Source organism: Zea mays, chromosome 2 (assembly GCF_902167145.1).
Source record: "Zea mays cultivar B73 chromosome 2, Zm-B73-REFERENCE-NAM-5.0, whole genome shotgun sequence".
Classification (NCBI taxonomy): domain Eukaryota; kingdom Viridiplantae; phylum Streptophyta; class Magnoliopsida; order Poales; family Poaceae; genus Zea; species Zea mays.
This window is the reverse complement of record NC_050097.1, coordinates 101,924,011-101,932,755: the sequence shown is the minus strand read 5'-3', so window position 1 is coordinate 101,932,755 and position 8,745 is coordinate 101,924,011.

Below are 8,745 nucleotides of genomic sequence, written 5' to 3'. Positions count from 1 at the left end.
TTCGAGACATGTCTATCGTGAGAGTTGGCGGAGACAACACCACCCCTGCCCCTGAAGAAAATGAAGTTGTTATTTTCTGAAGCTTTTTCAAGGCTGGTCTCCGGTTTCCCTTGAGCAAGTTTTTAGTTGAAGTGTTGAAGATCTTCCAGATCATCCTTCACCAGATCACCCCCGAAGCTATAATGAGAATGGGGATTTTTGTCTGGGCTGTGAGGAGTCAGGGGCTAGAGCTAAGCGCGAAGTGCTTCTGCAGTATGCACGAACTCTTATACGAGACGAAGGCTACTGGCAAAGAACAGTACCACAACAACTTCGGTTGTTATGGATTTATTGCTCGTCCCAACGCAAGCCACCTAGTGCCAACGTTTCGGAAGAGGTGGCCCGGAGCCTGGATGGAAGAGTGGTTTTATGTGAAGAATGATCTAAAGGCAAGGGAAGACATTAAATAAGTCATCATGCGCCCCATCTGGTCCCGCATCGGCCTCCGAAGACCGAAGGTGGAAATTGATGACACTATCGAAGCGTGTCTGAGGGCCTTCAGCACTGTTTGCTCCTTCATTGGCACAAGAGATTTAATTCAAGAACATATAGCCTTCAGGGTATGGCTGCTTGTAGAAAGCTAGGAAATGCTGAAGGAGACCACCGCCGATTCCAGCGAAGGTGGTCTAGTCCGACTGAAGTATACCTTCAGATTCAGGGAGAAGTTTGATGAGCCAAAAGACGACTGGCTGAAGTGTATCGAAGCTACCAGTGATGAACTCCTTGGAGCTTATTCCAAGGCTGAAGATAATGCACTATCCGCAGCTTTCGGAGGTCGGGGGAAGAAAAGACTGAACAGGGTTTTTGATGCAATCGGCTTCATATACCCCGACTATCGCTACCCGCTACGAGGGCAACAGAAATAGAGGAAGATTGCCGCTTCGGTCATCCCAGCTGAGCCTGTATTGAAGGGCAAAAGGTGAAGGTTCTGACCCACCGGCCGTGTTACATTGAACTGGCCGTGGTGCCTGACTTTGGCGCAGGGTCCTCTTCAGCAGCCAAAGCAACACAAACTGCTTCGACTGCACATGGCGCTGAAGAACCAACTGTAATGCCGAAGACACATATAGTTGAGCCAGTCGAAGATAAGGTTGAAAAGGCTGAAGAGCCGAAGATTGACGAAAAAGTGCCAAAGATTCTGAGCCCTCCGATAGAGGCAAATCTGTCGAAGATGCAAAAGACTTCTGCTGCAACTCCTAAGAGGAGAAGGATGGCCAACGTACTGGATGCAGTGCTAGAGACTACAAAGGCATTGAGCCCTGCTCCTGCAAAGAAAGTCGCTCCAACTGAAACCAAGTCGCAGGCCGAAGCCGAAATCGGGCAAGCAGAAACCGAGGCTACGTAAGCTCAAGATGATGCTGAAGCTAGGCCTTCAGTGCCCACCGAGATGGAGCCTGCTGATCCAAAGGAAAAATCGACAGAACATATTGCATCTGAAAAAATTGAAGCTTCTAATCCCGAAGCTTCGAACAAAAGCATTGACTATATTATTCGTCATGCTTCGGGAAAAGAACTATCTCAAGAAGAAATGCTAGAAGCATGACACTATGCACAAAAATTGAAATATCCAAAGGGGGCGTTAGTGTTCAATGGTAGTGGCGAAGAAGATTTTTTGTACTGTCTCCCGGATAACAAAGAAATATCCGTTTGCTGAGAGATAGGTAAAAGCATCAGATTCCCGAAGCTGGAAGACAGCCTTTCGATTTTATCGAAGGATGAACTAGTTGACAGCCTAGCATACAATAGCATAAAGGTATAAAAGTTAACTTTAAATTTGAAAATGAGGTATGTCATTTGTCATACTCAATTCTCTCCTCCTCTTGCAAGGCCTGATTCTTAGTAATGCCCTTAGGGCACAGAAAAATTTTGAAGACGAAGGCTATACGATGGCTCTGAACAACCTTCGTTCAGAGGTGATCGAATTGAGAAACGAAGGTCTTGAAAAAGACAAAATCTTAGTTTCTCTGGTTAACAAAGTGAAAGAAAACGAATCTAGTTTCAAAGCTCAGGCCGAAGCCCAAAAGATTGAAATTGAAGACCTTCGGAGGCAACTGGCCGAAGCTAAGGAAAAATGCGCACTCGCAGAAGCTAACCGAGAAATCAGCGAATATTAGAAAAATCATTTAGAGAAAAATGTTGAAGAACTTCGCACATCCAAGGAAAGATGCTATGAAAAATCCTTGAATTGTGTGAAGAAAATAAAAGATAGTTTCACCAAAGTGGGTGCCTATTCTGCCGAAGAGAACTTCATACGAGGCGACCCCGAAGGCATTATTGAATGGATAAGCGGAGAGGCCGAGACCTTCGAAGAAATTTTAAGTGATAGCGAGGATGTTTGCGTGTTTTCCGGTGCGCGAGGAATTTCAGCCATCTTGGAGAAGGCGGGATGCGACCATATTAAAACCATGGCCCAGACCGAAGCTGCCTTCTCCATAGATGATACGAAGGATCCTTCAGATGAAGCAACCTTGATGGGCAGAAAATTCTATAATGATATCTGGGTGAATGGTGGCCGAGAGATGGCCCATGAAATTATAAAGAAAAGTGAAAAAGACACCAATGATGCCCGAGTAGAAGCAAGACAAGCTGCAGAGTGCGAAAAGCGTATAGGTAATATTTTTTGATTTTCAGCTTCGATAATTTGTTTTTGTGGCTTCAGACTAATTAATTTTTCCCACTTCAGCTGAATTATCTCCGCCGCCGGAACCGTTCGATCCCCTGTCTGATCCAAAAACGAAGGAAGCGCTGGAGATCATTAATATGGCTAAATCTATTGTTGATGAAGTTGTTAACAAATTACTGAATGAAGTTGCGGAAAAGGTCCTCAAAGAGGAATAACTCTTATTGTAAAAACATTTTGAAAAGGTCCATGTATGAGACACTAGAATGGACATTGTACTTTTATTGTAACAAGACTGTAATATTTGATGTGTGTATCTTTGAATCAAATATGTAAATTATTTCTTTGTGATGCATGAAACTTTACATACATACCGTTTTTGAGCCTTCGGCGAAAAAACACCTTCCCTTCTTTTCATGCTTCGTAAAGAAAAAGATCCATGCTTCGTAAAAATATCCATGCTTCACAAAGGGGGATCCCTTCTTTTGTGACAAGGCTGATGGAGTTGTATTTCCCGAAGCTTACTTCGTGCCTTAGCACATTTTCATTATTACGAAGAATTCGTCGAATCTTACTCTGTATTCGATTTTCGTGTCATCGATGCGATATGATGTATGATGTGATGCTATGCGGAATGATGTGATGATATGATGAAAAATGATATTGATGCCAAAGACACACACCCTCACACCCACACTAGAATACACAAACTCTGCATCCCCTTAGGAACGACTTTTGAGCTTCTTCACCGTTTATTTTTCCGTGTTCACCGTTTATTTTTCGGTGTAAGTTCTGCATCCCCTTAGGAACGTCTTTTGAACTTCTTCGCCTTCTATTTCGACGGTATAAGTTCTGCATCCCCTTAGGAACGACTTTTGAACTTATTCGCCTTATATTTCGGCGGTATTTGGCTCTGCATTCCCTTTGGAACGACTTTTGACCAGAAAACTTACGTTGCGCTCCCTTAGGAACGACTTTTTGTAGCTTCGGCAATTTTAGCTCTGCATTCCCTTAGGAACGTCTTTTGAGCACAAAACTTACGCTGCGCTCCCTTAGGAACAACGTTTTGTAGCTTCGTAACTTCGTAAATCTGTGAAGGAGATATATTTTATTATGATAGAAGTAAAATCATTACAAGAAATTAAAACTAAATTTACATTGCTTGTTCCTTATTAAAAAGAAGAATGACATAGACCATAAAAGTATTTTAGAGGCAAGATATCGCTCAGTATATGTGCTTTGATTCTGGCATAGTACTATTGACTGTATGAGCTTTGGATTCCTCTTTGAATTCATGCTGATGTTGGGAGTGCTGGCGCCCTCCTGGCTACTCGCTTCGGGAATAAGTAGGTTGCTGTGGTGGAGGTGGTGGGGGCTGAGGCCACGAAGCCTGTGAATGACTTGCTGAAGCAACAGAAGCTACAGGATGATTGCCCACATATTCAAGTATGTACGGAGAATGGCACGAAGCAGTGTGCAAGACCTGCTCTGGCTGATTCTGCCGAGCTTCGGCTTCGGCGATCTCCTTTTGCTTCAGAATAGTGATTTGGCACATTCTTGTAGTATGGTCCTTGTTCTCACCATAGAATAAGCAATAAATCTTCCTGGGCTGATCCCCATATCTTCCTTCGAAGCCCCTGGCGCCTCTGTCCCTTGGAGCTGGCAGCTTGAAGGAGCTTTGCTGCTATCCCGAAGACTGTGAGGTGTGCTGTGGCCTCTGAAGCTGGCTTCCTTTGTCATCATTCTGACTGGAGCGATGGATTGATCTAACATGCCTAGGGTGGACTCTCCCTCCGAAGCCCCTAGTCAAATCAGAAAATTTGTAAGCTTCCTCCCTTCTTTGTCAGAAGTCATTGTCAGCCCGGATGTACTCATCCATTTTTTGAAGCAACTTCTCTAGTGTTTGGGGAGGTTTCCTGGTGAAGTATTGGGCCGTAGGTCCTAGCCGAAGACCCTTGATCATGGCCTCAATGACAATTTCATTGGGCACTGTGGGTGCTTGTGCTCTCAGTCGCAAGAACCTTCGGACATACACCTGAAAGTGTTCCTCCTGATTTTGTGTGCACTGGAACAAGGCCTGAGCTGTGACTGGCTTCTTCTGAAAGCCTTGAAAACTGGTAACTAGCATGTCCTTGAGCTTCTGCCACGACGTGATTGTCCCTGGTCGAAGGGAAGAATACCATGTCTGAGCCACGTTTCGGACTACATGACGAATGACTTTGCCATGACAACTGTGTTGCCTCCGTATGAGGATATTGTTGCCTCATATCTCATTAAGAATTGCTTTGGGTCCGAGTGCCCATCGTACATGGGTAGCTGGGGTGGCTTGTAGGATTGTGGCCATGGGATTGCCTGCAATTCTGCTGCCAGAGGAGAAGCATCATCAAAAGTAATGGTACCATGATTAAAATCATTGTACCATTCATCTTCGTTGAATGAGCCCTCTTGACGAAGCTCCTGGTGTTGGGGCCTTCGATCGTGATCATCTTGAGTAAGATGACACACTTCCTCAGTGGCTTCGTCGATCTTCTTCTTGAGGTCGGCCAGCGGAGCCATCTTCTCCTTTGTCCTTTGCACCTGCTGGTGAATGATTTCTAGGTCTCTGATCTCCTGGTCCAAGTCTTCTTCTTGAAGTGTTGGACTGGTGGCCTTCCTCTTTTGGCTTCTGGCCTCTCGGGGAGAGAGAGAGTGTCTTGGTTTGCTTCTAGTGGCTGCAGTACAGCCCCTGGCGCTGTTATCTTCTTCGGCGGCATGACGAAGGTTAATGCTTTGCCGAAGGTTGTGGAAGTGAGTACACCATAGGTGGGCACCAATGTTGGGGACTTGTTCTCAAGTGCTATGAATTAGGAACAAGGCAACACAAAAATAGGTTAATGGTTAATGCCCTTCGTCCTTCGAAGCATTATTTCCCTAAGGATATAACAATCTTCGGACGAAGGTTATGAAGGACGTACCTTCATCATCACAACATATATAAATGAAAGACGAAGCATATGAAATGTAAGAAATAACATGGATAATCATATGACACCATTAATATATCTTTTATTATATAATCATGAATGAATAAGAACAATATTGAATTACATTTGTACCTTCGGTTTGACAGAAGGCAAAGGTACAAGTCAGCGTGAACAGTACGGGGGTACTGTTCATCTATTTATAGACACAGGACATAGCCTGTGTGAAATTACATTTATGCCCTTCATGTTTACTATTGATTTAAGAACAATTTCTCAGGGACTAGATAGCCTTTTCCTCCTTAAGTCGGTTCCTTTTTCTGCTACTGAACCGAAGCTTCCTTGTGCATAGCTTCGGCGCTAGTTCAGCCTTCGTTCTGACCTTGCTATCCATATCGTGTATAGCTTCATCCCGAGTCCGAAGGATCCTGCACGTATATTATGCTTGGAAAACATTGTTAATCATGTTTTTGAGGACCTTCGGAAGACGAAGGCCCCCAACATAAGCATTTAGGTAATGACATAAATATCACAAGGGCCAAAGGCGGTAACAGATAAGGGTATAAGAGAAAGGATGAAGGCATAGAAGAGCCAGTGGTTCAAGTACAACAAATAATGAAGTTACATCAAGGCTTGCACGTGGTAAATGAGAGGATATAACCAAGGGCGAGATAAGTAAAACACCGCTCTCAAATTGAGATAGAAAGGAGGAGATTTCAAAAAGCGAACCTAAGATAAGCATCAAGGCAAGATCTACATATTACAAAGGTAAGGATGATATCAAACAAAAGCTCAATAAAGAATGGAGTTAAGGTAAAACAAGACTTGCAACACGACAAGGAAATGACCTAGAGCGGGATAGGTAAAACAACACTCTCGAACTAAAATGGAGGAGGTGAGGCTTTGAAATGTGGGTAAGTGTCATGGTAAATACTGAGGGATGTCAAGTGTTAAAGGTGATAACAGACAAGGATGTAAGGGAAGACGTAAATGTGCATAAGAACCAAGGATCTAAGTACAACCAAGAATAGAGTTAAGATAAGTCTTGCAAGTGGTAAGGAATAGGATATAACCACAGATGAGATAAGTAAGACGCCACTCTTGAACTGAGATGGGAGATCGAAGAATTTAGATAACGGGCATAGGGTAATCACCAAGGAAAGATCGAGAGATGAGAAAGGTAAAGGCAATAACAAGCAAAAGCACAACAAAGGACGGAGTTACAAACTCGCAAGCCAAAGAAGAGGATACGACCAAGGGAAGGAAAGATAAAGTACAACTCTCAGAATGAGACGGAAGAGGGGCGATTTTAAAGGGCAGGTATGAGATAAACATCAATGTAGGATATAGAGGAGTCAACGGTAAAGATGATAATAACGAAAAGTATAACATAGGATAGAGTTAAGGCAAGACTCGCAAAGTGGCAAAGTGGAGAAAACAATCAAGGGTAAGACATGTAAGGTTCCAATAGGATGGTTGAATTAAAAAAATTCATTACCAAGGGATGTTATAAGGGAACAACGAGATCACCAAGGATTTGCGAAATAAAATGATTGCTCATGGATCGTCAAGAAACAAGTATGGTTAAGGGCATGTTAACTGAAATGTCTTACATAGACATTAGGGGTATGAAGATAAGCATATATAAGGATATAGGAGTATACACGGCTCCAAGGACTTGAGCATCCTAAGACCAAGGGAATAGAAATTGCCGAAAGATAATGACTTAACAACGGAATAGGAAGAGATCTCAAAAGACAAGAAGGTTGTGAACATATAAACTGGAATGTTTAAATATGCGACATAGTTTTCAGAGGTAAGTATTTGAGACAAGAGTATTGAGGATACAGGGATACGAGTATGTCAATACCAAAGGAATAGAGATTGCCAAATGGTGGAAATCTAATGATGGAAGAGGAATAAATCCCGAAAGACAAGAAGGTTACGGTCAGGGGGTATCTACAAAGATGTCGCAAGCACAAGAGTGAGATTAGATCTAATAGATTGAGAAAGTATAGACCATACTAGAATAAAATACTTTTGGCAAGGTGAAATATAGGAGCACAACATAGAATCGGTAGATATGGCTATTATTTTGAAGTCACATCCAGGATGAGGTGAAGTAATAGTGAATAAGTCCTTAAAACGACCAATGCTACTCTAGGATAGTGGTCCTACAGTCAACAGGCTTTGATACCAATTATGTCACACTCGGTTTTGGAGATAAACCGAATGCGAACCATTTACGTGCCAGGATCAGAAATTCACGTACACAATGATTACACAAATGACTCATCATAGCACAATGCTTCGAATATTAATAAAGAGTAAGTAATAATATTACAGACTAGAGTCATTTACATAATATAAATCAAAGTACACAGAATAGAAACATAGTCAACGTAAATAAAACCACCACAGGTAGCTGACTGGGGGAGGTCGTGTCATACATGCGCCAAGAAGACAACATATATAATAACAGAGTGTATAGAGATAAATGTCACAATAACACCAGGGTATTTATTGCATAGCGGAAGTCTTATTACAAAATAAAAGATAAATATAAAACGAACTAAGGATCATCCTTGGTGCAAAAGTCAACTAGGGAAACACCACCTAGATCAGATCAAACTCCTCGCTTTGTGGCTCCTCCTGATCCACCTGTTCTTCTCCTGTGGGGGGTGTGATACAGCAAGGGTGAGCTCACACATGATCATAGCTCAACAAGTTGTGGGGAAACCAGTGGGCATGAACTCACCAAAGGCGGGAGTTCATGTGATGTGTAAGGCTAATCAACAACAGGGGTTAAAGCTGAGCATTGCTTTTAATCAGTTGGTCAAAATTTTATTAGCAGTTACTTGATGTAAGTAAATACCAAACCTTAAATAAAGTAATAGAACAAAATTAATAAATAATCCCATGCATAGCAAATGACAAATTGAATTTAAGTTCCATAAATTAATCATGCGAGAGTCCTGAGCTGCTCATGACCGCGAGCACGGCTAGTATACCAGTTTTACACTCTGTAGAGGTTGTACCCTGTACCCACAAGTCATGTTACCCATCTGCCAAGGGATCGCGACTCCCATACACCTCTACCAAGGAAGCGAGGCAGGGCAACACTAC